Here is a 23,654-nt window from a genome sequence, read left to right as displayed (position 1 = left end):
GAGGCCCGCGGCGGCGAAGCCGAGCGGCGGGGCCCGGGGCGGGGGGTGGGGGGCGTCCCACGGCCCCGCGCAGACAGCTCGCCCCCGCCCCCGCCCCCGCCCCCGGCCCGGCCGCCCCCCGCCCCCGCCCCCGGCCCCCGCCCCGCCCCGGCCGCCCCCCGCCCCGCCCCCGCTCCCGTCTGGCCGCGGCCCGGGCCCCGGCGAGTGGGGGGAGGCTCGCGCGGGCCTGTCTGACACTTGTAAATGCAAGTGGGATCCAACTTGGAAAACAAACGCGCCGGAGCCTGGGGGCGGGGAGGAGCGGGAGGAGCGCCGAGCCGGAGAAAAGACCCTTCCAGCGTCCGCGCGGTCCGCGCTCCCGTCCCCCCCCGCCCCGCCCCGCCCCGCCCCGCCCGGGCTGCCGCAGGTTCCCCAACCCGAGGCGGAGTCCCGGGGCGCGGGGCGGCGGGGGGTCCGGGGGGGTCGAGGCGGGCCGAGGCCGCACCGCCGCCGCCGGCCGCCCACGCTGCGGGCCGCAGGCGCCTCTCCCGGCCCGGAGCGCGTCCCAGCCCCGAGGCCACCTCGCCGGGCCGCCGCGGGCTCGCGCTGTCCTCGCATCCGCTCAGGGACCCCGCCGCAGCGCGCACCCCGGGGCGCCCCGTCCCCGTCGCAGGCTACCCGGGAGGCTCCCCCCGCTCGCCGCCGACCCCCGCCGCCCCCACCCCAGCCCCAGCCGCCGCCGCCCACCACAGCGGAGCCGGGCCCAGTGCACAATAAAAGTTGCTCCCCGCGAGGCCCGAGCCAGGTCAGTGTTTAACCACCTCGGACAGCACGCGCGACCAGTCAGCGGGCCGGGGACGGGGCTACACCACGGCACCGCCGAGAATCCCGGGCTCGGATGCACTTTAGCTCAGCGACCCCCACTGGCGGGACCGGGCGCGCAGGGCGCGCGGCGCGACCACGGTCCCCGCCGCCTCCGCCGCCTCCTGGCCCCGGCCCCGGCCCCGCACCCACACTCGTCCTGGCTGGGGGGGGGCACCCGCACCCGCCCGGGAAGGGCCCCCAGCGCGACGCTGGCGCGCCCCCGCGTTCCCGCCTCCCGACCCCGAGAAGCAGGCAGCGCACCCCCGGAGCGGCCAGGCCCGCGCTGCCCGCTTTCCCAAGACGAGCCGCCTTCACGCGTGCCAGCCCGCCCGCCCGCCAAAACTCCTGCACCCTCCCCAGGCGCCGCCAGCCCCCCCGGGGAAGGCAGCAGGGAAAGTCCTCCCTCCCCGCCGCTCTGTCCAAAGCCGTCGCCCCGCTCCGAGAGCCGCTGCCTCTCCCAACATTCCAGCCCGCCCGTGACCCCCGCAGGCCGGACTCACGCGTGGAGCTGAGCTGCGGACAGTCCCGAAAGCCCTTTCCCTCCCCGGCGAAAGCGGAGTCTGGGGGCCCTGCTCCGCCCTGCGCTGCGCCCCGCCAAGCAGCCACCCAACTTGCGCCTCCAGGTCACCCAAGCGCATCCATCGGCATCTGCACATCCCCGGTGCGCCCGACAGGCTCCGGCCACCGGACACACAGCCGCCTGGATCCCCTCATCCACCTGCCACCGGCGGCCGGGGCTTGGGGGCCCGGGGAGAGGTGCACCGATCCGCCAGCCCCCTCGCGGCCCTCCCCACATCCTCCGCCTCAAAGTTGGCCAAGTCTCCATGCCAACCTGCCGGCTCCTGCCGCAGGACCGAGCCTCTCCTCCCTCCTGGCGGCGGCGGCTCGGGGCCGTGCCGAGGCGGGAACTTTACAAGGTGAAAAGTTTCCCCACGCGCTGCGCCGGCTCTCGCTTCCCGGAGCCCACGCCGCCCCCCACCCGCACCCAGCAGCGGCAGCTGCGCTCCTGGAGGCGCGCTTCAGCCGGCGCACCGGGCAGCCAAATAAGCACGCTGAAGCCCCCACGCACCCTTGCCTTCGCCGGCGATCCACGGCTCCACCGGGCGCCGCCTCCGTGGTCTTCCTCTCCTCGCGCTCCAGCCCCGGCCGCCCCGCCGCCCCGCCGCCCCGCCGCCCCGCCGCCCCGCCGCCCCGCCGCAGTGCCCGCGGCGCGCTCTCCGGGGCTGGAGCCGCGGGCAGAGGCGCTCGGCGCCGGGAGGCTCGCAGGCGAAGGAGGGGAGCCGGGAGCGGGAGAACGGCAGCGGGAGGAGGGGGCCGGCGCGGGATCCCAAGCCGCAGCCCAGATCCCAGCGCAGCCTGCCGGGAGCAGCGCCGGCTCCGGTGCCTGCTCGGTGCCGCCGCCGCCGCCGCCGCCGCCGCTACTGCTCGCCGCCTCGCCGCTCCCAGCTCCCCATCACAGCTGACGCCGACGCGCGGCCGAGCCCCTCTCCCGCGGCCCCTCTCGCTCTCCTCGCGTTGTCTCCTCCTCCCAAACCGCAAGTGGAAAGGGCGAGGGGGAGAGAAGCCTCGGCGTCCCGGCAGACTCGCGATCTCGGAGCGCCGCGCGGGGGGAGGGGGCGGGGGCGCGGCGAGCTGGAGGGCGCTCCCGGCGCCGGGCGGGAAGCTGGACTAATTTTAGAGCTCGAGCCTTCCCCCACCGGCCTCCCGGGGCTCGAGGACGACACCGCCGCGCCTTCCTGCCTCGCCTGCAGCGCGGTGCCGGCTCCGGCGGGCGTGCGCACTCGCCTGCAGTCGGCCGGCACCGCCGCCCCGCGCAGGGACCCAGCTGGCGTACCCCCCCCCCCCCGAGGACAGGTGGGGAAACCGAGGCACGTCGAGGTTGAGATGCCGTCTCTAAGGTCCCAAGGCTGGTTTGCAGCGTGAAGGCTAAACCATCAACCGTTGTGCCTGGATCCCAAATGTGCTTCCCAGACAGGGCTCCTACGTGCTGCTTTGAACAGTTTTGCATCCTGGGGTCATCTGATTCCCAGTGGAGAAGGGGGTAGTAACTAAAAAGGCAACGGGGTGCATTCTCTTCCCTCCTTCTCTGATCCCAAATGGTTTCAGCATTTTTGTCAAAAGGGAGGAGAGGCACTCTGAAGACAACGAATTATTCATCTGGGGCTTGAGTTGCAACTCCAACCTGTCAGAAGCCCGTTCCAGTAACTTCTGAGCCCGCACCCCCTCCTAGTACTCGCAGACCACACCCACACGTCCACACCCTGAGGCGGCGGAGCCTACCCTGGCTCCTCCGCTCTGTGTATCCTCGCACTTCTGCCTTTCTTCCCCAGAAAGCCGAGAGGCAGTCTTAGCACCCGCCTGCCGCTCCCCACCTACTCCCACACGCACAGCAACGCACATCTGTCCCTTAAAGCAGCACGCAAGCAGCCGTGCGGCCTCAGATGCTCTCTCCCAGGCGGTTTCGCCCCCACTCTTCCATTGGCACCTGGCGGGAGGCGCGCTGGGCCTGCAGATCTATTCTCCAGAAGAAATCCTTACTATTTTTGAACCATGAAATTCTTTCTGGGGAGCAAAGGGGAAGTTGTTACTGGAGGGCTTTGTGCTCAGTCATTAGAGCAAGCCCTTTGAAGAGCCAGTTGAGTGTGTTTGTCCTTCCAGCTCCCAGCCTGGGGCCTCTGCCCTGATGCCACCACACCGGGGGCCCCCCCTCCTCCCCACAGGTAGAGAGTTCCCCTTGAAAGCCTCCAGCAGCCTCGCTGCCTAGGCTGTTCCATAAAGCACCGGCATGCTCTGGTCACTCTGCCCAGAGAGTTTAATGTGAATACTAAGGAACGCTGACAGCTCCCCATACATCAGCTAATTCCGAGGTAATCGGCATGATGTAACCTCCGGCTTCATTGTCACAGAAAGCCAGAAGATGGGTCTCCCGGTGAGGGAAACCACGTCAGGGCTAGCAAGACTTAACCTGCCCTCTAAAATGTTAACATTTGAATAATTTTATTCTGATTTTATTTTTAAATCAGCATCTTCCTAAGGCATTGAAAACTTTAGTATCATGTAAATATTCTCTGGCATGGCATTTTCCTTTCTACAACGGGATGCAGCTGTGTATCAGAGATTTTAATGAATCAATGTATTCCCCCCTGAGTGCTTCTGTGGAAGTACTGAGACAGGTTGGCTCCTGAAACCGGGCATTTTGGGTAGAGTCAGCTGGTGGTTGTTTGGCCAGTGGGATGCTCAAGAAAAGAGCACTGGCAATAAGACAGGGCATCTTCCACCTCCTGCCTGGGAAGACTGCCAGGTTGTGTGTAGGTGTGGCCCGCTGCTGGTGATGCTCCTGGATTCCAGCTCCTGAGAATGTTCTCTTATGCCTAGGAGGCACCTTACAGAAAAGTATAGAAATCTGTCTAAATTTCAGCCTCCTTATCCCAAGGCAGTACATTTATAATAAAGTAAACAGTCTTTACTCCCAGGGCAGACATAAGCCCTTATAGCCAGTGGGTAAGAGATTTCCTGCAAGGATGACAGAGTGGTTTATCTAGTGGGACATCCCTCTGGTCTTTTAAGACCTCCATAGTACTTAATACTCACTTAATACTGATTGTATTAGAAGACCATTTTCCTTCCTTAAAAAATACCTACTGTGTGCTAGTCCTGAGGTGGGCACAGACTTGATAATACAGTGCTTCGTGACAGAGGAGAATCTCTTTATCATATTTATATTTCTATCCCAGTTCCCTTCACAAGGTCTGAGACACTCAATGAGTATTAGTAAAACCTAAATATTACAAGAATGAACAGATAATGAAAGCTTAAGACTCTTCTGCTAGGCCCACTGAATATGATAGATAGGACATTGAAGTCCTTATAGGAAAGAAGCTCAGCAAAGAAAAACAAAGGAGTTCAGCAAAGGAATCTGTGAAAAAATAATGCTACTTTCTATATCACATCTCCCATGTACCATTTCAAATCTTCTGAGCCTACCTGTATATTTTAGACACTGCAAGAGCAATCAGTTCTAAGCTGGATCAGCCAGCTTCGCACAGATACATTCTGACAGTGCCTTGCTCTGGGCCTCTTACATCTCTCCTCCCACCCAGAGACTTCTTGGTTGAAATTTCTGTGTACACGAAAACCCAGAAAGAATGAGAGATTAAACACCCCATGGTAAATCTTTGCCCAATGGGAGATAGGGGCCCATGAATAAATTCTCCCCTTTTTATCCTCTGACAAAGGACCCTGAAGTGTGTAAGCCAGAGCTCCTTAGGTGGTTTGCTGAAATAAGCAGCGAGCTCATCACCTAAAACAGTGTCCAGCTTCATAACACATCCTTCATACTGGTTCTTCATCCTTTGCTTGCTCCATCCCTGGGATCACACTCCCCAGTAAAATATGTTCAGTAAGTCCTTGTATCAGGCAGTCTCTACTTTCTGGAAATCCCAGGCTAAACATCTGCTTGCTGCCAATCCAAAATATTTATATCAAGGAATAGTGAAGTGATTTTTCAAAATGCCCTCTAGCAGCACACACACACACACACACACACACACACAGGCTCCTCTTTGTGATCACTTATATCCTGCCCAGATTTGTTTTTATTAATCCCAGTCATTTTGTTTTTGTGTTCATGAAATCAATGATCTGGGACGTAATTGTCTAGAGTGATATTTGAGGCAGTGCCTACTTTATTGTTAAAGTTCCACAAACATTCAATAATGGATTCCTTTAGGGAAGAGTTTGTTACCATAGTGGGCTATTGGTGATAGTAGTAGAATTTCCTTACCTGGAAGTATTTAAGCAAAGGATAGGTGCTTATTAACTTGGGATAGGACTAGTTCTGTCACGAAACTCTGGTAATACAATTTTTTGTAAACATAAAGTCAAGTTATACCATAACAGGTTTAAGTGGTCATTAAATGAGCCGGCCCTGGACAGAGGGAGGCTGAGTTAGAATTCTCATTTTCCACCCTTACCCAGTATTATCTGGGATAAGTTACTTTCCCTAAGTCTTGGTTCCTAATATGTAATATAGAACCTATCATGTTATCTATCTAGTAAGATTATCGTAATAAATTAGATCATTCATAAAACCATGTGTCCAACAGATAGTAAACACCCAACACCTTTCAATTATTATCATTCTTTTAGAGACAAATTATAAAGCAACTTTTTTTTTATATCTTCTCAGCTTAAAGTCAGTGCTAGAAGTCGGAACAAAGTTCAGACTCTGCCACTATCACTTCCATGCTAAAATTTTATGATTCTAACCCCAGGTCTGATATGACATCTTCTTATCCACAAAGTTGCAGGGCAGACTTTTATTTAAATACAGAAAAATGATGATATTCAGTATCATGCAATCCATTATATGTATTATATATAGTGGGTAGGAACATTTATTTATCCTTTTTTTGGCTCTTTATTAATAAACCTCCTTAGATTTCCAACTCACCTTTTGCAAAGTGACATTGTATAATTAAGATGACATATACCATATACTTCATATATGACTATACTTGTAACTTAAATGTTTTCATAGGAAAATGTTTCCTCATTTGACTTGCTCATTCTTCCTCATTATAAAACATGGGAGAATGCAAAAGATACCCTGGATACACTTTATCCCAGTGGCTCTTAATATTTGTGTGGTCACAAACCTCTCTGATGACACTTATGGAACCTCTTATTAAAAATACACACACATGGGATCCCTGGGTGGTGCAGCGGTTTGGCGCCTGCCTTTGGCCCAGGGCGCGATCCTGTAGACCCAGGATCGAATCCCACGTCGGGCTCCCGGTGCATGGAGCCTGCTTCTCCCTCTGCCTGTGTCTCTGCCTCTCTCTCTGTGTGACTATCATAAATAAATAAATAAAAATTTAAAAAAAAAATACACACACACACACACACACACACACACACATGTTTTTGCATTTGTTTCAGTAGGTTCCAAGTCCCTGTGAGGTCCTCTCCTTAGAATCCAGATTAAGGAAAACTTTGTGCATGAAAATATTTAGCCCAGAATTCAGAACTCAGGTTCTGTTTCTTCAAGTTTTTACTTCCTGTATTAACATTGCTTTTTCAAAATCTGCTATTTAAAGGAAGGAATATATAGAACCTCAGGGGTGAGGGGTACAAATTATACCTGAAATGAAGCAGATAATTCCAAATTTGCTCTTAAAAATTCACTCTTAAAGCAAGTATTTGTAGGCAAGGCCATCTTTGTTGGGGACCCAATATATACAACCTGAAGTTCTCTGAAATTAACTTCCACTTAGACTACAAAACTTATTAAAAGATAAGTAATTAAAAACAACAGTAACTAAATTAAAATGACAATAACTGCAAAATTTTTTATTACTTAGATAAAAATGATCTTTTACAGCAGAATATTTTATCACTGATGTTTTTTAGAATTGCAGGTATATAATAGAAAAAGTATATAAAAAAGCAGACTGATTTTTCTTTTTAAATTTTCTTTTTTAATTCTCTACAGATAATGCTTCCAGCCAACCAATTACCTGTACACCATTCAGACTTCTTCTACTGCTCTACCATTGGAATGCACACCACTGATTATACCTGCAGGGGCCTTCTTTGCCCCTTAACTGTCCCAAGGCTGATCAATCCCAATCCCTCTTATTTTGAAACAACAACCAAATATGCTTGGACAGACCTAACTACTTGATTTTCACCAAATAAAACTATCTTGCCAACTGTACTCATCCTTGGGAAAATTTATTTTTATACTCCAATCTTTGGCTATGACTCTCCTATCTTTGGCTACACAAAGATTAATAATAAATGTAATAATTTCAGATACTCATTTTCAATCTATCTATCTATCTATCTATCTATATATATATATATTTTTTTAAAGATTTTACTTATTTACTCATGAGAGACACAGAGAGAGGCAGAGACATAGGCAGAGGGAGAAGCAGGCTCCTTGCAGGGAGCCCTATGTGGGACTTGATCCCAGAACCCTGGGATCACGACCTAAGCCGAAGGCAGATGCTCAACCACTGAGCCACCCAGGTGCCCCTACATCTATATTTTTAACACAATTCTATATTCCTTTTTTTAAAAAAATATTTTATTCATTTATTTGAGAGTAAGAGAGAGAGCACAAGAGAGAGAATACCAGCAGTGGGGAGGGGCAGAGGGAGAAGGAGAAGCCAACTCCCCACTGAGCAGGGAGCACAACACAGGGCTCTATCCTAGGACCCTGGGAACACTCATAGGCAAACACTTAACTCGCTGAGCCACCCAGGGACCCCTAACACAATTCTATATTCTTTAGGCTAATCCTTTTTTCCTTCTTCATTTATTCATATATTCATTCAAAAAATACCTTCAAACAGCTATATAGCTGGCTTTCTGCTAAGTGCTGGGGATACAATGCTTAGCAAAATCTTGTAAGATATCTGCCCTCTTGGATCTGTCCACCAGTGGAGAAGTTACCATTTATCAGATGATCATACAAAGAAACATAACAGAAAGAAGGCCTACAAGTGAATGAATGCTTCATTTGTTTGATGATCACCACCACCTCAGAAAGGAGGACTTTTCATTCTCTCTCTATACAGTGTATTTATAAACTATACTAAGCTAAAGTTCAACAGTAACCATGGCCGATATGTAAACAGGATATTTAATGCTATATCAGACACATATTTTGACATAATCTTATAAATGACAAATGCCATCAAATACTAAGGTATTCGTAGTTCCAGGATCCCACGTCAACATCTTCACCAAACGTTTTTATCCACCCTTTTGACTTCTCATGAAACCTTCTTTCCCTCAAGTATCCTGAGATGAAACTTTAGAGTTTTTATTCAAAATCATTGCTTTTAAAATTATTTATAAATCATGAGTACTTAATATCTTCCCCTATATTTCAGTACAATATGTAAGTTATGAATGAAAAATGCTTATGTGAGCTCATCTGGATAGACCACAATTTATAACATATTTCTGTGGGAAAAGCATTCTGTTTGACACAACTGGCTTACAGATTTTTATAACATTGCTTATTTGTAAATTAGAACATTGTTTTACCAATCAAAGGGAAAGTTGCTATGTAATATAAAAGTGAGGTAATCGTTTATTGTAAGTTCCATCCAATCTTAGAAAAGTAGAACTTATCTGCCTCGCTTTTTTTTTAAGATTTATTTATTTATTCATGAGAGACACAGACTGAGAGAGACACAGAGACACAGGCAGAGGGAGAAGCAGGCTTATCGCAGGGAGCCTGATGTGGGACTCGATCCTAGATCCTGGGATCACGACCTGAGCCAAAGGCAGGCGCCCAACTGCTGAGCCACCCCTGACTGTCTTTTAATTTACCTACATGTCACAGCTGTTTCTAACTTCAGCTTTATTTCCCTAGTATACCTTAAAAAACTCATCTTGGCACAGAATGGAGAATTTTGTGTACTTACTAAAAGGAAGAAATACATGGTCTTCTACTTTATTCATTGACTAATACAGAAAGAAAAGTTAGAAATAAATCTGTTTAAACTAAGGAGTCCCAAAACCAAAGGAAAAAGCCTTTCTGAAAGATTGGTGAACAAATTTTAGCAATTGATTTTTTTAACCTATCTTAATTGAACTAGCAAAGTATTATTAAAAATAAATGTTGGCATATTGCCCTAAATTAAGGAACACAGAACCCCCCCCTTTGCATTTTGAATTTATGAAAAGGTCTATTTACTCTTATTTTTTGAATACTTTAGCTAAACAAGCTAGTACCTATTCCGTTTCACCAGGCCACATGGTAGTCATGAATGTGAGTGTAGTCTTTCAAAAATGAGCTGCATCAGACTATTTGCATAACAAAAATGCTACTGTGAACCAGCACCTTGCTGCCCAGAGCTGTTGTCAAAGGAGTTGGAAGAACTTCCATCTATTTTAATACCTGATAACTTTGTTCACCCGAAAATAACTACTCCTCAAATACAGTTGCTTTTCAGTAACGTGAAAAAGCTACTGATTATGAGGAAGTAGCAGGTTCAAGGAGTTGATAATAGGATTCAGTTTTTTTTTTTTTTTTTTCATTTCAAAATCTGCCAGCCTAAATTCAGACCAGATTTGTGATGATTAAAAGTTCTTTTCCTTTGGCTCTGATTCAGGAGTCAATTTGAAACAAGCTACTTCTTCAGTACATTTTCCACTGAGCAGATTGAGTCACTATATAGTATCTATATAATTGCTGAATCGACAGCAATGCGTTCCTACGCTGAAAACCTACTGTGCTCAGAGGGGTAGATGACCTCTGGTCTCCCTGGAGTTTCTGTGTTCCCAATGGCACCCAGTATTTACTTCTGTGGTATCACTTCTCATGCTGCCTCATCCTCATCTTCATCTGGTTGTGACTGTCTCTTCAGCAGACTGGGAGCCCCTTTAAGGATAAAGACTGGTCTTTATCTCTGTATCACCAAGATAAGCATCACACAGTGGATGCTCAACAAAACACTTGCTTGTTAAATGAACAAATATATATACTACTAATATTAGTAGTAGTTTGGATTTTCGAGAGATGGGAGAAAATGTAATTGCCATAGGAAGCCTCACATTGCTTTCATCTTCCTGAGAGAGAGAGAGAGTGTGTGTGTGTGAGAGAGAGAGAAAGAGAAGACTAATTCAGTTGTTCCCAAAATGTGGTCCCTTAGACCAGCAGCATTTACATCAAATGGGAACTTGTTAAAAATGCACATTCCGGGATGCCTAGGTGGCTCCGTTGGTTAAGTGTCTGACTTCAGCTCAGGTCATGATCTTGTGGTCCTAGAATCAAGCGCTGCATCCTGCATCTGGTTCCGTGCTCAGCAGATTTGTTTGTCCCTCTGCCCCTACCGCCCGTCCCCCCCACCCCCTTCTCTCTCTCAAATAAATAAAATCTTTAAAAATCCACATTCCCAGGCTCTATACTAGACCTAGTGAACCATAAATTCTGGAGGTGGAACCCAGCAATTTGAATTTTAACAAACTCTATTGGTGAGTCTGATGCTTGTTAGAATTTGAGAACCACTAAACTAGATCTTCCTCACTCATTTTTAATCTTTAAAATGTTAGTTCTGGGGATCCCTGGGTGGTGCAGCGGTTTAGCGCCTGCCTTTGGCCCAGGGCGCGATCCTGGAGACCCGGGATCGAATCCCACGTCAGGCTCCCGGTGCATGGAGCCTGCTTCTCCCTCTGCCTGTGTCTCTGCCTCTCTCTCTCTCTCTCTCTGTGACTATCATAAATAAATTTAAAAAAAATTAAAAATAAAATAAAATAAAATAAAATGTTAGTTCTAATATAGTTAACACACAGTGTTATATTAGTATAAAAGTATACCTGAAGGTGTACTTTTAAAAAAGATAATATTTTAACTCAGGAGTATAGATCTTCCTTACTCTTAACTTATACACATGTCCTCACAGTTAGAGTAAGCCCTTGGAGAAGGCTGGTTTTGTCCACACCCCCACCCCACCCCGGTCCTAACTCAACCTTTAAATCGGTGTTCAGGATGTATTCAGTTAGCTCAATTTGGCAAAAACTCCAAATTATCCTCCTTTGCTTCTCACAGGGAGGTATTTGGGCTTGAATTGCCCAGGTAATTGCTTCAATTAACCAATTCATTTTGCTTAGGTAAGCACAGCTGGTGGTAAGACCATCCACAGTATCCTAAAAGTGTTCTAGCTTATTCCCCTTTGGTTGAAGCCAACCAGAGACCTGCCAGGGAGGGGAAATTAACCACATGGGGAAGGAAGAGAATGGGTGTCTATATCTACTTTGCCTTCTCCCAGGTTTCTTTTCTAAACCCTGGTTCATAGGATCTCATGCCACCGACATCTGGGCATGTAATAGAAGGAAGTGCTTTCCTGTGCAGTAAGAGTACACTGTGGGTGCATTTGCCCATCGTTAGAATCACACATAGGAAAAGTGGGGCAGCTTCTCCTGCCTGTTGCCTCAGCAGCTTTGATTCTCCTGTCAACATTAAGGACAGTAGTGCAAGGATGTGAACTGGAACTTAAGTCTGTTCACCGTGCATATATTCTTGCCATTACAGTCACAGAAGCACACAATTTCTCAAAACCTCAGACATGAATTTTGAGGCAAGTGATTACAAGTAATTCTTTTGGTTTTAAGAAGTAATCAGATCAGGGATGCTTGGGTGGCTCTGCGGTTTGGCGCTTGCCTTTGGCCCAGGGTGTGATCCTGGAGTCGCGGGATTGAGTCCTGTGTTGAGTCCCGTGTCGGGCTCCCTGCATGGAGCCTGCCTCTCCCTCTACCTGTGTCACTGCCTCTCTCTGTGTCTTTCATTAATAAATAAATAAAATCCTAAAAAAAAAAGAAGTAATCAGGTTAGGGCACCTCCAAGAATGAAAGAATGCTTAAGGAGTTACATGGAAAATATTTTCATTTTCTTCAAGTTGTACCTAAAACCAGTCACCTTTTGGGGGGGGGGTTGGTTTTTTTAAGCTGTGCTACAGGTATTACTTTCCCTGAGATATTTGAAACCTTGTGCCAATAACTTTTTATTTGCCTTTAAGACAAAATTGACTTGCTTGATAGAACCTTCTATCTTTGTGAGTTGGAAGGCTTAGATGAAGGAATGTCTGCAGAAAATTTCATTTCTTAGTACATATTTCTGAGCTTGTTTGGGAGTGACAGGAATGGCATTACAAGGTATTGGAGCACTGCTCCCAGAAGCTAGGAGAGAGGCCAGAGCAGTGTGAAAATCTCCTGCAAATCTGGCAAGCATCCTCCAGCTCCTGAAGGTAGTAGCACAGAGTGTTTTTTATTAGTGGTCATAGTCAAGGAAGCCCGCCCAGTCTGGATATTGACAACTAACATTTAGAGGTCACATCATAATTGTGTAGCTTTTCGGTTTTCATTTTTTGTTTTTAGCAGAGGGCAGAGTGTTTTATTTTAAAATTCTGAGTAAGGGGTACCTGGGTGGCTCAGTAGTTGAGTGCCTGCCTTTGGCTCAGGGTCATGATCCCGGGGTCATGGGATTGAGTCCCTCATCAGGCTTTCCACAGGGAACCTGCTTCTCCCTCTGCCTATATCTCTGCCTCTCTCTGTGTGTCTCTCATAAATGAATAAAATAAAATCTTTAAAAAAAAAAACCTCTGAGTAAACATGCATGCTTTAGTCCATTATGGTCCAAGTATTTGGAAGCCATAGAGAATTCAGGAAACATTAAGTGTTAATTACTGTAAATGTGAGTGTTATAGGAGGGGGTCTGTAACAATATTCTAAAATAATATTCAAGAAGAACCAAGATAGAAAAAGACAACTACATTTTTTCATTTCTTAGCCCATTTATTGACTTGTGCAAACAGAAATGCATTCCATAAACCCTCCTGAGTGTCTATTATGTTCCAGAAGCAGAGGGCATAAAGGTTAACAGGACATAGTTCCTGCCACAAAGAGTTTGCATCCTGCTCCAGTTGTATCTAGTCCCCTTCACTGTGCCCAAGAACACAAGTCAGCAGTAATCGAATGCAGCGTAATACTTAACACTTGCTTCCTTTCCAGGGGGCTTTCCCTGTCAGAGTATCTCGAGGTCCTTAATTTGCTTTTATTGTTCAAAGAAAAGGGAATCGTTTTTGTTTTGTTTTAACTGAACAACTAACTGAAAAGCATTTCCAGAGCAGCTATTAGGATCTCAGGTGCGTGTCTCTGTTTCACATGGTGGAGGCCTCAGACTCCTTCCTGAACAATCTGCGGGAGATTGTTCTCGGTGGTATTCTTTTTTCCCTTGGAGCAATGGGATTCCTCTGGGAATAGAAACAGCTGCTGCTGAGCGACTGCTCAGCACAAATCATTCTCTTGCCCCCAAAGGGTTAGAAATGGCCCTCCTGAGAACGGACTTGGGCGCTTTTTATTTGTTGTGGTGACATATGCCAATGCAAGAAGGAGACATCTCTTCCCTATCACCCCTCTAAGGCAGCGCAGATTTAGCCAGATTCATTAGCATTTCCCTAACAATTGATTGACTTGGAAGAAACAGTAGTATTTAGTCTGAATGATCCTCCCGTCTTGAGTATAAGAAGAGTATCACTGTGGTTTTGCATTAACAAAAGTTGATAAATAACCGTCTTTTCTAAACATTGCTTTTCATGGTGCCAGTCCCTTACTTGGCCTGGCATTCCATCATGTCTCTGTTGAAGTCATTGAGAAACTGTATCATCAGCAGTAATCTTGCAGCAAAATCTGCCATAGTTCTTGAAAGGAGTCAGCTTGAAATCTTGGCCAGGATCCTTGAACTCTAGTCCAGCCTCAAGGCTGATGTGACTTTGCATTTGTCTCACTTTTGTCTCTGACCTTGCATGCTATCTTCCAACAGTGTCACTCTCTGCACTGCAAGAGGGACACAAAAGGACCCTCTTGAAAGGAAAGGATGAGGAGGCAAAGAAAGAGAAAAGGGATAGGATATTTTACAGTACTGAGTATGAGAGTTAGCCCTTTTTTGTTCTAAGTCAATAGCCTCATATATATGTATGTGTGGGTATATATATATGTATATGTATATGAAATATATGTCATCTAGCCAGTGTAACCTAAAATACTTAGTTGCATTAACCATTCAACTGATAATCTTATATGCCAGATATACTGTTTGTTTTGCTTGCTTCTGGCCATGTTCCTTGCTGTCAGTAGAAAGAGAGTTGAGTCGTAGAGAAATAGGAATATAATAAAGACTGGGAATGATAAGGAACATTATTTAACTGCCTAGAGAGTAGGGCACATAATGAGAAATTTGTAATTTCTGGGAAATGAGAAATTATTGCATGCTGAGATAGTCAGAATGCTTCATTGAAGAGGTACAACTTTTGCTGAATCCTAAAGGGCTGGAGGGGACCCAGAGAGGTGGGCAGGATGAATTGGTAATTTCCAATGACATATATAAAGGCAGTAAGATCAAGGACAGAAATACATAAGCCCTGTTCCAGGGATAGTGAAAATATTGGGCTAGAGTTTTTCTGTGGTAGATAACATGAAGATCAGATTTTAACAGACCTGGGACAGTAGGCAAGGGAGTCTGAACATTATCTTAAAGCAGCTGAGAAATACCAAAGATTTTTTTTAGTTGAGAAGTGACAGATGAAGATAGTGTTTAGGGCACTATTGGTGGTGATATATGATCTGCTTTGAAACAGGAAGACAGGGAAATCAGTAAGAGTGGCTGAGAGGGCAGGACTTGGGATCTGATAGATCTGGGTTCCAGTCTCTGCCCACCCCATCCCCCCATTTCCTAGCATGTGCAAGTCACTTAACCCCTCTGAGGTCTAAGTTTGGATAATATTATCTATTTTCTTCATACATCCAGCAAAAACTATTGAGACCTACTCTTCCAGGTACTGTTTTAGGCACTGGGGATATAAGCGTAAGCAAAACAAACAAATTCAGCTCCAGTGCGCTATGGAAGTAAAAGAATCGAAAGGATTAAATGAGGTAATGTATATACAATCCATGGCATATCATAGGTACTCAAAAAATGATGACTAGAAAGTCCACTGTAGCAATAATTGGTTATGAGATAGAAAAATTCCAACAATGTGCTCTTCCAGAACAATTATTTGCCAGAGAATAAGCACCAGTAAACATTTAAGGCTATGGGTTCCATCCCACTGGCTTCTTCTCAGGGAAGCACCTGTTCTTTGGTTCCAGTTGGGCTAGACTTCAATAACTTGTACCTTTCCCACCTGCATGGACATACCCTGCTTATTATAGATTCACTCAGTCAGACCCTGGTGATCCAGGAACGGCTCCCCCTTCCCTGTTGCCTGGGCTCTGGAGTCAGCCATAGCTCTTTTCCTTAGCCCAAAGCAAAAAGCTTTTTCTTCCTTCAGCCACTCCCATCACCTCCTGCTTTCCACCTAATGATGAGAACTGGAACTATCTCCTCAACATCTCTTTGCTCAGGCCCACTCTACTCAAGCAAAATGTGTCCTTGAAGGATTTGCTCATGATCTGAGCACCTACAGTTTTTGTCACCAGATGGTTGACCAAGAGAACAAACTATGTTTGGTGTCTTTAATATTCTCTAAAGCAATGCCAAGCAAAGCACTGAAATACATGTTATTTTTATTATACATTAGCAACTCTATAATTTGACGTGGAGTCTGCTGCCAGTTCATTATTCAACAGTATTTACTGACTATCCATTACAGGAAGAACGTTGTGCTAGATGTTAGGGTTGCAAGTCTGGAGCCAGGCTCCATACTCCTCAATGTTATATCTCATAGGAAATATCGCTAGACTGGGAAGCAGAAAACAAGAGTTCTAGTCTTGGCTCTGACACATGATACTGAACAACACATTTAAATTCAACGTGAAATCAGAACAATGTAAAAACAGTTAATATTCATTGAATTACTATACATTTGGCAATGTACTAGGTGCTTTACATATATTATTTTATTCTCTCAAAGAAGTTCACACATCATTATTTTCCTTTTTATGTGAGTGGAGCGAGGCTTGGAATGCCCTCCACCCCACAACCACTGGTAGAAAAACCAAAGTGGAAGCTACACCATTCTTAATCCAGAGTTCGAAGGCTTACCCTCCATTCCCCAAGTTATTTATTGTAAACAGCTAATTAGTTAATATGTGGTAAAGAACCTTGGAGTTCATAACAAATGTAGAGGGTGCTCTTTTTTTTCCCCCACTGTAAAACCTTTGAAATAAAGGTGAAATAAAGGGTTGTATCTGATTCAGGTATCACTCATGCTTAGCATGAATGAGTAGGTGATCAAACAGTATTTGCTGGAGTAAACACTTGTATAGTTGGGCTTGCTACCTTATTCCTAGCCCCGCTGCCATACCAAATTTATCTCCATGTCCACAGAACTGCCCCAAATGTTGCTATTTACAGAATGGGGATTTGGTACTATTTTTGCATTGAAATAAAGTGCCCCTAGCTCTAAAATTCTGTTTTAGATTACTTCACAATTTTGAGTACATTTATATACATTGAGTACATTTATATATATATATATATATATATATATATATAAAAGGCTAAACAGTCATACCAGGGAATTTCTACCCTTTTAAGCTAAGAATCCATCCTACAATATTGTCATGACCACAGTATGAAGACAGTGCAAAAATGCCAAGGGAGAACCAGGCAAACAGTGCTCATTCAGGGAAAATAAAGAAAGGCATCCCAGAGTGGTTATTTTTAGGAGGATTTTGAAGGAAAGAAATGGCAGGTGGCTGTGAATGCCTTACTAGGATATGATACACCAAAACCTCTCCTCTGGTTTTTCTACCCCCCTGCCCTCAGTCTCCTAACATTGCAAGACTAACAATAAAATATTTCTTTTAAACATTTATTGGGGTTTCCTCTATATCTTGTTTTGTGGTTTAAGTAGTCATAAAATAGCAAACATAGAGTAGACCAGGCCTTATAGCAGACACCTCTTGTGTACCACTTGAGATCTGCCTGTTTCTTTTCCTGCTGACACTCTGCCCCAGCTCCCACGATTTCATGCACGCCAAATCTTGACCAGGTCTTGCCTCACACAAGTGACCAGACACTCCACCCGATGTCCGTGTGTGTGCAACACTGAAGTGCCAGAGAATTAACACTCTGTGTTGTGAATCTTTGTCCAGTGATGATGGGACCAGCTTGATAATGCATTTTGTGTGGTCTCTCCTATCTTCCCTGCATCTCTCTCCCTGTCCTCCTCCCCATCCCCTGACTCTTGCTTTCTTGAGTTGTGTTTCCAATAAATTAATAGCACACACACCCCCTGACACAGGCTTTCCTTTCTGGGGGACATAGGTTATGGCAAACACTGAGAATGGAAGGTTAACATCTTAGCAGTCGATATCCTGTCGATATCCTTAAAACAAGGCCTTTATTTTTTGACTCATGGATAACAAACGTGATAACAAGAAATATAAAAGTGAAAAAAGTATCAATTCATTTGTTGGACCAGCTTACAGACATAAAAATCATGTTCCTCAAGAATATTTAATAAAAATGACCTGGGTTAATGCCCACAATATTAAAGATGAATAAAAGTAATGCATCTATTCTCTGTGATCTAATTTTACATAAAATATGTATTTATGTATATGTAAGAATGGCATGAAAAAACCCTGCCAACATGTTAACTATGATTATCCCCAGGTGGTGGTATTATGGATGGTCTTTATTCTTTTTTTATGCCTTTCTGGAATTTTCCCAATTGTCTATGATCATGCTTTACTTTTAAAATTAGAGGAAAAAATTACAGTTATTAGAAGTGAACATAAAGAGTCATTTATTCCTTCTTTAAAAATTTTTTCTCCATAAAAGCAAATGTGTGTTTCTGCCTGTTAAAGCACGGTGGCATCCAGGTCCTTGTCTTTTTCACAGATCAAGAGTTGGTATGGTTTAAGCTGTAATTCAATTGCCAACGGAAGTCCAGAAAGGGCTTCACACTTCAGGTTTGTGGAAGCTGCCATGGCAGTGAGGCTGAGTATACATTTACTAGTGGGAGGATGATATTAGTGACAATAATGATGGGGGCAGAGTACCAAGTAAGTCCTGACAGCATAAAGATGTTGTCAGAGCTAAGAAGTGGACCTGACCCCAAAGCCTAGATTTAATCTCCATTTCTACAAGGCATCCTGGTAGCCCTTAACATCACCCTCATTTGGTGATGACTGATAAAGAGAAATAAGTACAGAGACAGTTTTGGGGATCCCTGGGTGGCGCAGCGGTTTGGCGCCTGCCTTTGGCCCAGGGCACGATCCTGGAGACCCGGGATCGAATCCCACGTCGGGCTCCCGGTGCATGGAGCCTGCTTCTCCCTCCGCCTGTGTCTCTGCCTCTCTCTCTCTCTCTCTGTGACTATCATAAATAAAAAAAAAAAAAAAAAGAGAGAGACAGTTTTGTATCCTTAGCATCATAATTGTTTTACATATAGGGAAAGTAGGTGACTGTCTATGTAGGGCAGTGAGAAGATTATGCCTGTGAGACTGTCTATGTAGGGAGTGAGAAGTCTATTGCAGATGCCTGAAATTCCTCAGTGTGATGGATTAAGTAATATCCACCACCAGGTTAGGTAAAGTCCCTCAGTGTATTCCTGAGAAAATATTATACCATTATTTGTCCTTATCATCTTATATTAAATGTTGGATTTTTACTTCTTTGACAACAAATTAACAGCAGATTAAAAGAACAAGGAGTAAAGAAAGGAAAAAGTTTGGCATCAGACACTTTAGAGAAGTTATTGCCTACTACTATAAAGGAAGTAGTGTGGATATATAATAGCTAATATCTATCCATCTACCTACCTACCTACCTGCTTACCTACCTAGCTACCTATCTAATCTCCATCCATCCATCAAGCATAACTTCAGGTCTATTTGACTGCAAAATTCATATGGTAAATTGCCCCCAGTTCATTGCCTTTTTTATATTTTTCCCCCTTGCCATGTGACTTTATAGTTGTTCCCTCTAAGCTTGGAGCTCCAAGCCATAAGTCTTGCTTGGACCAAAGGTACATAAAGAGAAGTAAACCCTTGGTTATTTCCATTTGTTCCATGCCACTGTCATGAGGAGAGCAGATCCCAACAAGCCCATTCATCCAACGAGGATGAGAGATACTTGAAACAGAGCCTCCCCAGGTGAATGCAGACTAGATTAGATGACCCCCATGTGACCTGCAGATGCATAATCAAGAGTGAGTGATTCCTATTTTAAACCACCAATTCTGGGGTGACCAATCACAGAACAATAGCTGATATAAAGCTATTTGAGTTTCTACACTCGAAGTTCATTGTAGGATAGCTCAAATAACTTTGAACATCTTGTGGACAGGAACTATCCTTTCTCCAGCAAAATGTCCAGCACAGAGTATATGACTGGCAATGTTTACTGAATGAATGATTCTTTGCAATACGTCTCAACCTCCCTTTTCAGCCTTGACTCTATGTTATGGGTTAAATTGGATCTCCCCCCAAAAAAGATGTTGAAATCCTAACCCCCTAGTACTTCAGAATGTAAACTTATTTAGATACAGGGTCTTTACAATAATGATCAAATTAAAATAAAATCATTAGGATAGATTGTAACCCAATATGACTGATGTCCTTAATAAAAGGTGGAATTTGGATACAGAGACAGGCATACAAAGAGGGAGATGATGTAAAGATACAAGGAAGAAGATGTCCATGTGACTGGGATGCAGGAACTACACAGTACAGAACACCGGGGTTATCTGCAGCCACTGGAAGTTAGGCTGATGCATGAGACAGCCACCCTTAGATACTACAGAATGTTGCCCTGGTAACCCCTTGATTCCAGACTTGTAGCCTTCAGCACTGTGAGAGGAGGCATTTCTGTTGTTGTGGGCCACCTGGTTTTTGGTACTTTATCATGACAGTCACAAGAAACCAATATGCTTCACAGCTCTGCTGCCCACTCTCTACTTCAGCCACACTGTGCTATGCCACTCCCTGCCAGTTTACTCCTCTCTGCCCTTATCCATACAATTCCTCTGTTGGGGAATTCTCTCCTTTCTCTTCTTCAACTACTTAACTTCTTATTCAACTTTCAGAACTCAATAGAAAGCTCGCCTGCTCTGAGAAGCCTGGTCCAAATACCACAGGGAGAGTGCATTTCTTGCTCTACTCTCTTCTCATTTTTCCTTGCTTCACAGCTCTCCTAAGGTATGTGTCGCATTGTAGTTAATGACCTGTTTGGATGCCTCCCCTCTACACACACACACACACACACACACACACACACACATATACACACACCAAAACTATAAACTCCTGGGAGACAGGAACTATGTATTATTTCTCTCTCCTTACATTTTCCTTTTCTATTATGGCTCCTGGGTAGTATAGGCCTTTGGTAGATATCTGTTGACTGACCATAGAGGTTTAAAGGATGAGGATTTCCTTTGAGAATTAAAAACCTGAGAGGTGGCCAGAGGGACACTGCTGTTGTGGGGAGAGAGCCGTCCACAGGGCTGGCAAAGTGGACTGCTCAGGAGGATAGAGAGTGGCTACTTAAGCTCCTTCTCAAGGAGAGTCCAACTCTCCCCACAGCAAAAGTGTGAGTTAAAGTGCACTTCTGGTTCTATCTACACACTAGAAGTTCCTAATGGAAAGGAAAAGAACAAAGACAGCTGAAAGCCTCCTTCTCACCACCCCACTCAGAGCCCTCAGATTGGAGAGCAAAGATCTTGTGGGGTCATTGAAGTCAAGAAGACCTGGGTTGGAATTTCCTTCATACCAATTGTGTGACTTCTCTAAGCTTGTGTTTATTTTTTTTAAAGCCTGTGTTTATAAATAATAAAGATGGAGATGAGAAGGTGCTTCCTACTTCATAAGGCAGTTGTGCAGAACATGTGTTACACACAACCTGAAAAAGCATGGTGCATGGTAGGCATTCTTAAATGCCAGCTTTCCTGCTTTAGGCCTACTCAATTCGTAATTCGACCCAGAATGGGACTATTGCCTCTGTTGCAACATGGGCAAGTGATTAGAACATTCTGATCTTCAGAGCACACTGGCTTATTCTGTGATAATCACAGTAAAATATATGAAAGTGATTAAAGGACAGAAAAAAATGGTGCAAACCCTACAACTCTGAGGAATTAATATCAAGTTCAACCCTTTATATAATTTTATAGATGAAAACCTTATAGAAATCAGGGTGGAAATGACAGTGGTCAGACCCTTAACCCAAACAATGAAAGGGGGTCTCTTTTTGTAATGATGGAAGTATAACTCTTGGTTATATTTATCAGGGCTCACAGCATTTTAACTGTTGGATAAAAATCATAGTATGGTACCTGGATTCAGGAAAGAATATAAATAATATATTTATAAATGCCAACAATTTTGTGGTCTCATTTCATACCTGTTACCTCACATTAGGAAATACATCTTTCTATACGTATTTAAACACACTAACCTTCCTTTCGTCTTTAGAACTATTTCAATTTCCATTATTAAAACATGTGCAGAGGCAAATTCTTGTTCTTAAAAATTGCAGTTCCTGAAAACCCTCTCCAAACTGAGCAACATTATTTCCATAGTGTCTGGTTCCTCCATGTATGCATTTATTTGTATTTATTTGAGGAGATATTCTGGCAGCCAAACAGATTTGGCAGCAGGTTGGCAGGTATGCCAGGGGCTAGACACAGCTGTTGGGTTAGCCTCTACTCAGAACAGCCACTCCAAAAACACCACCTAGATGGCAACTCTTCTCAGGCTCAAAGAGGGAGTAGAGACAAACAGAGCTTTGCCTTACAGTGAATACAAATATATTTAAAATATATTTACCCCTAGAGGATTAAGTTTTACTGTGTGTAAAAAAGAGAATGTGAGGTTTAGTGCCGTTCCTAACCAAGTTCTCCTATTAAATTCTTTAAATTACATATGAGAAAAATAAAATTAAAGAAAAGCAATATAAATAACCAAATTGTAGAGCACATATAATAAACACCTCTAAATCAGAAAGGCTCATAAAAATAATATTTTGAAGCGTTTACTAATAATATTAATAGAAAAACACTTAAAAATTAATATACCCTGTGCTGCCCTTTTTCCCTCTAGGAAGCTGAAAATGCTTCACCGGTGTTCTCAGCCAACCTTTAACATGTGCTATGGGTTTCAGGCAGCACACACTTTCTCTCTCCTGATTTGTGAATGGGTAGACCAGACCACAGAGAGGTTAGGGAAGTCTCCCGATTACTAACCCCAAATCATAGGTTTAGGATTATACTTTTCTGAATTCTTTTACACAGTACATCTCACTTTATGCTAGCCCAGAAGATCTGGCTTTAGCCTTCCCACACCTCCTTCTCCCATCCCAAAGCCAGGAGGCTTCCTTTATAAGTCTGGTGTATACGCCTCCCTTCCAATTATGAAGTCACTTGACTCTTCTCCCAAAATCTGCCCTCAGGCAGAAGCCAGCTCAGATTAGGAAGGTTTTGTGCAATCTTTTTCCTCCCACAAACTCCTGTCTAACAATCAGACATTCCTTCAAGGTACTAACTCAGATGGAATAAAGCTAGTTGAAAAATACAAACACCAAGCACGAGAGTCAGAGCCAACTACTTTTAAGCCTCAAGACAATCCTGTAAGGTAGGCATTATTTTCTCCTTGAATGGAGTCATGCATGTCTGCATTGATGCATCAATCACTTCTGCAGGAGCTGTGCTCATTATTGGGAATACAAAGATAAAAGAACTTATATCAGGGTAATGTTGTAAATTGTGCACTTAAACACTACCTTCTTTCTCCCCCAGATAGAAAGAAAAACACATAATGAGAAATTTTAAGACAGATTTGTGCTTTAAAACAAGATAAGTGGCAGGGCATCTGGATGGCTCAGTCAGTTAAGTTCCAACTCTTGGTTTTGACTCAGGTCATGATCTCAGGGTCATGCGATCGAGCCCAATGTCAGGTTCTACAGTCAGTGCGGTCTGCTAGTCTGCTTGGGATTCTTTCCCACTCTCTCTCTCTCCTCCTGTGCTCCTCCTTCCTGCTCAGTCTCTCTCTAAAATAAATAAATACGATATTTTAAAATAATAAATAAAACAAGGTAAGTCTCTCCAGAGATGAGAAATGACATAAATGAAAAGGAAAGCTAAGGAGAACAAAGCTAAGAGGATGCCCTGTTGGCCTCCCAGCCTCCAGGTCAGAAATAGGCAGGGTCAGCCAGGAGTCCAGTTTTTGCAGGACAGCTGGACTGAAAACGTTTCTCAAAGTGGTGAAGACCTGAGCCAGGCTCACTGCTTGAAACCAGTGGCAGGGGTGCATCTCCCACTGATGAAATAAAATGGAAAAGATTTGTC

General features: G+C 44.9%; 1 protein-coding gene across 2 annotated transcripts in view; it reads right to left on the bottom strand.

Annotated features, from left to right (window-relative positions):
- FAT3 (FAT atypical cadherin 3) overlaps nt 1–1,992 on the bottom strand; it is a 654,685-nt gene extending 652,693 nt beyond the window's left edge. For both annotated transcript variants that reach the window (XM_072726163.1, XM_072726164.1), the window contains exon 1: nt 1,913–1,992. The gene's annotated coding sequence lies outside the window, so the exon portion shown is untranslated. The remainder of the gene's footprint in view (nt 1–1,912) is intronic.
- Between the last annotated feature and the right edge of the window lie 21,662 nt (nt 1,993–23,654).

This window comes from Vulpes vulpes, chromosome 11, assembly GCF_048418805.1.
Source record: "Vulpes vulpes isolate BD-2025 chromosome 11, VulVul3, whole genome shotgun sequence".
Taxonomy (NCBI): domain Eukaryota; kingdom Metazoa; phylum Chordata; class Mammalia; order Carnivora; family Canidae; genus Vulpes; species Vulpes vulpes.
This window is presented reverse-complemented; position numbering and strand designations above follow the sequence as displayed.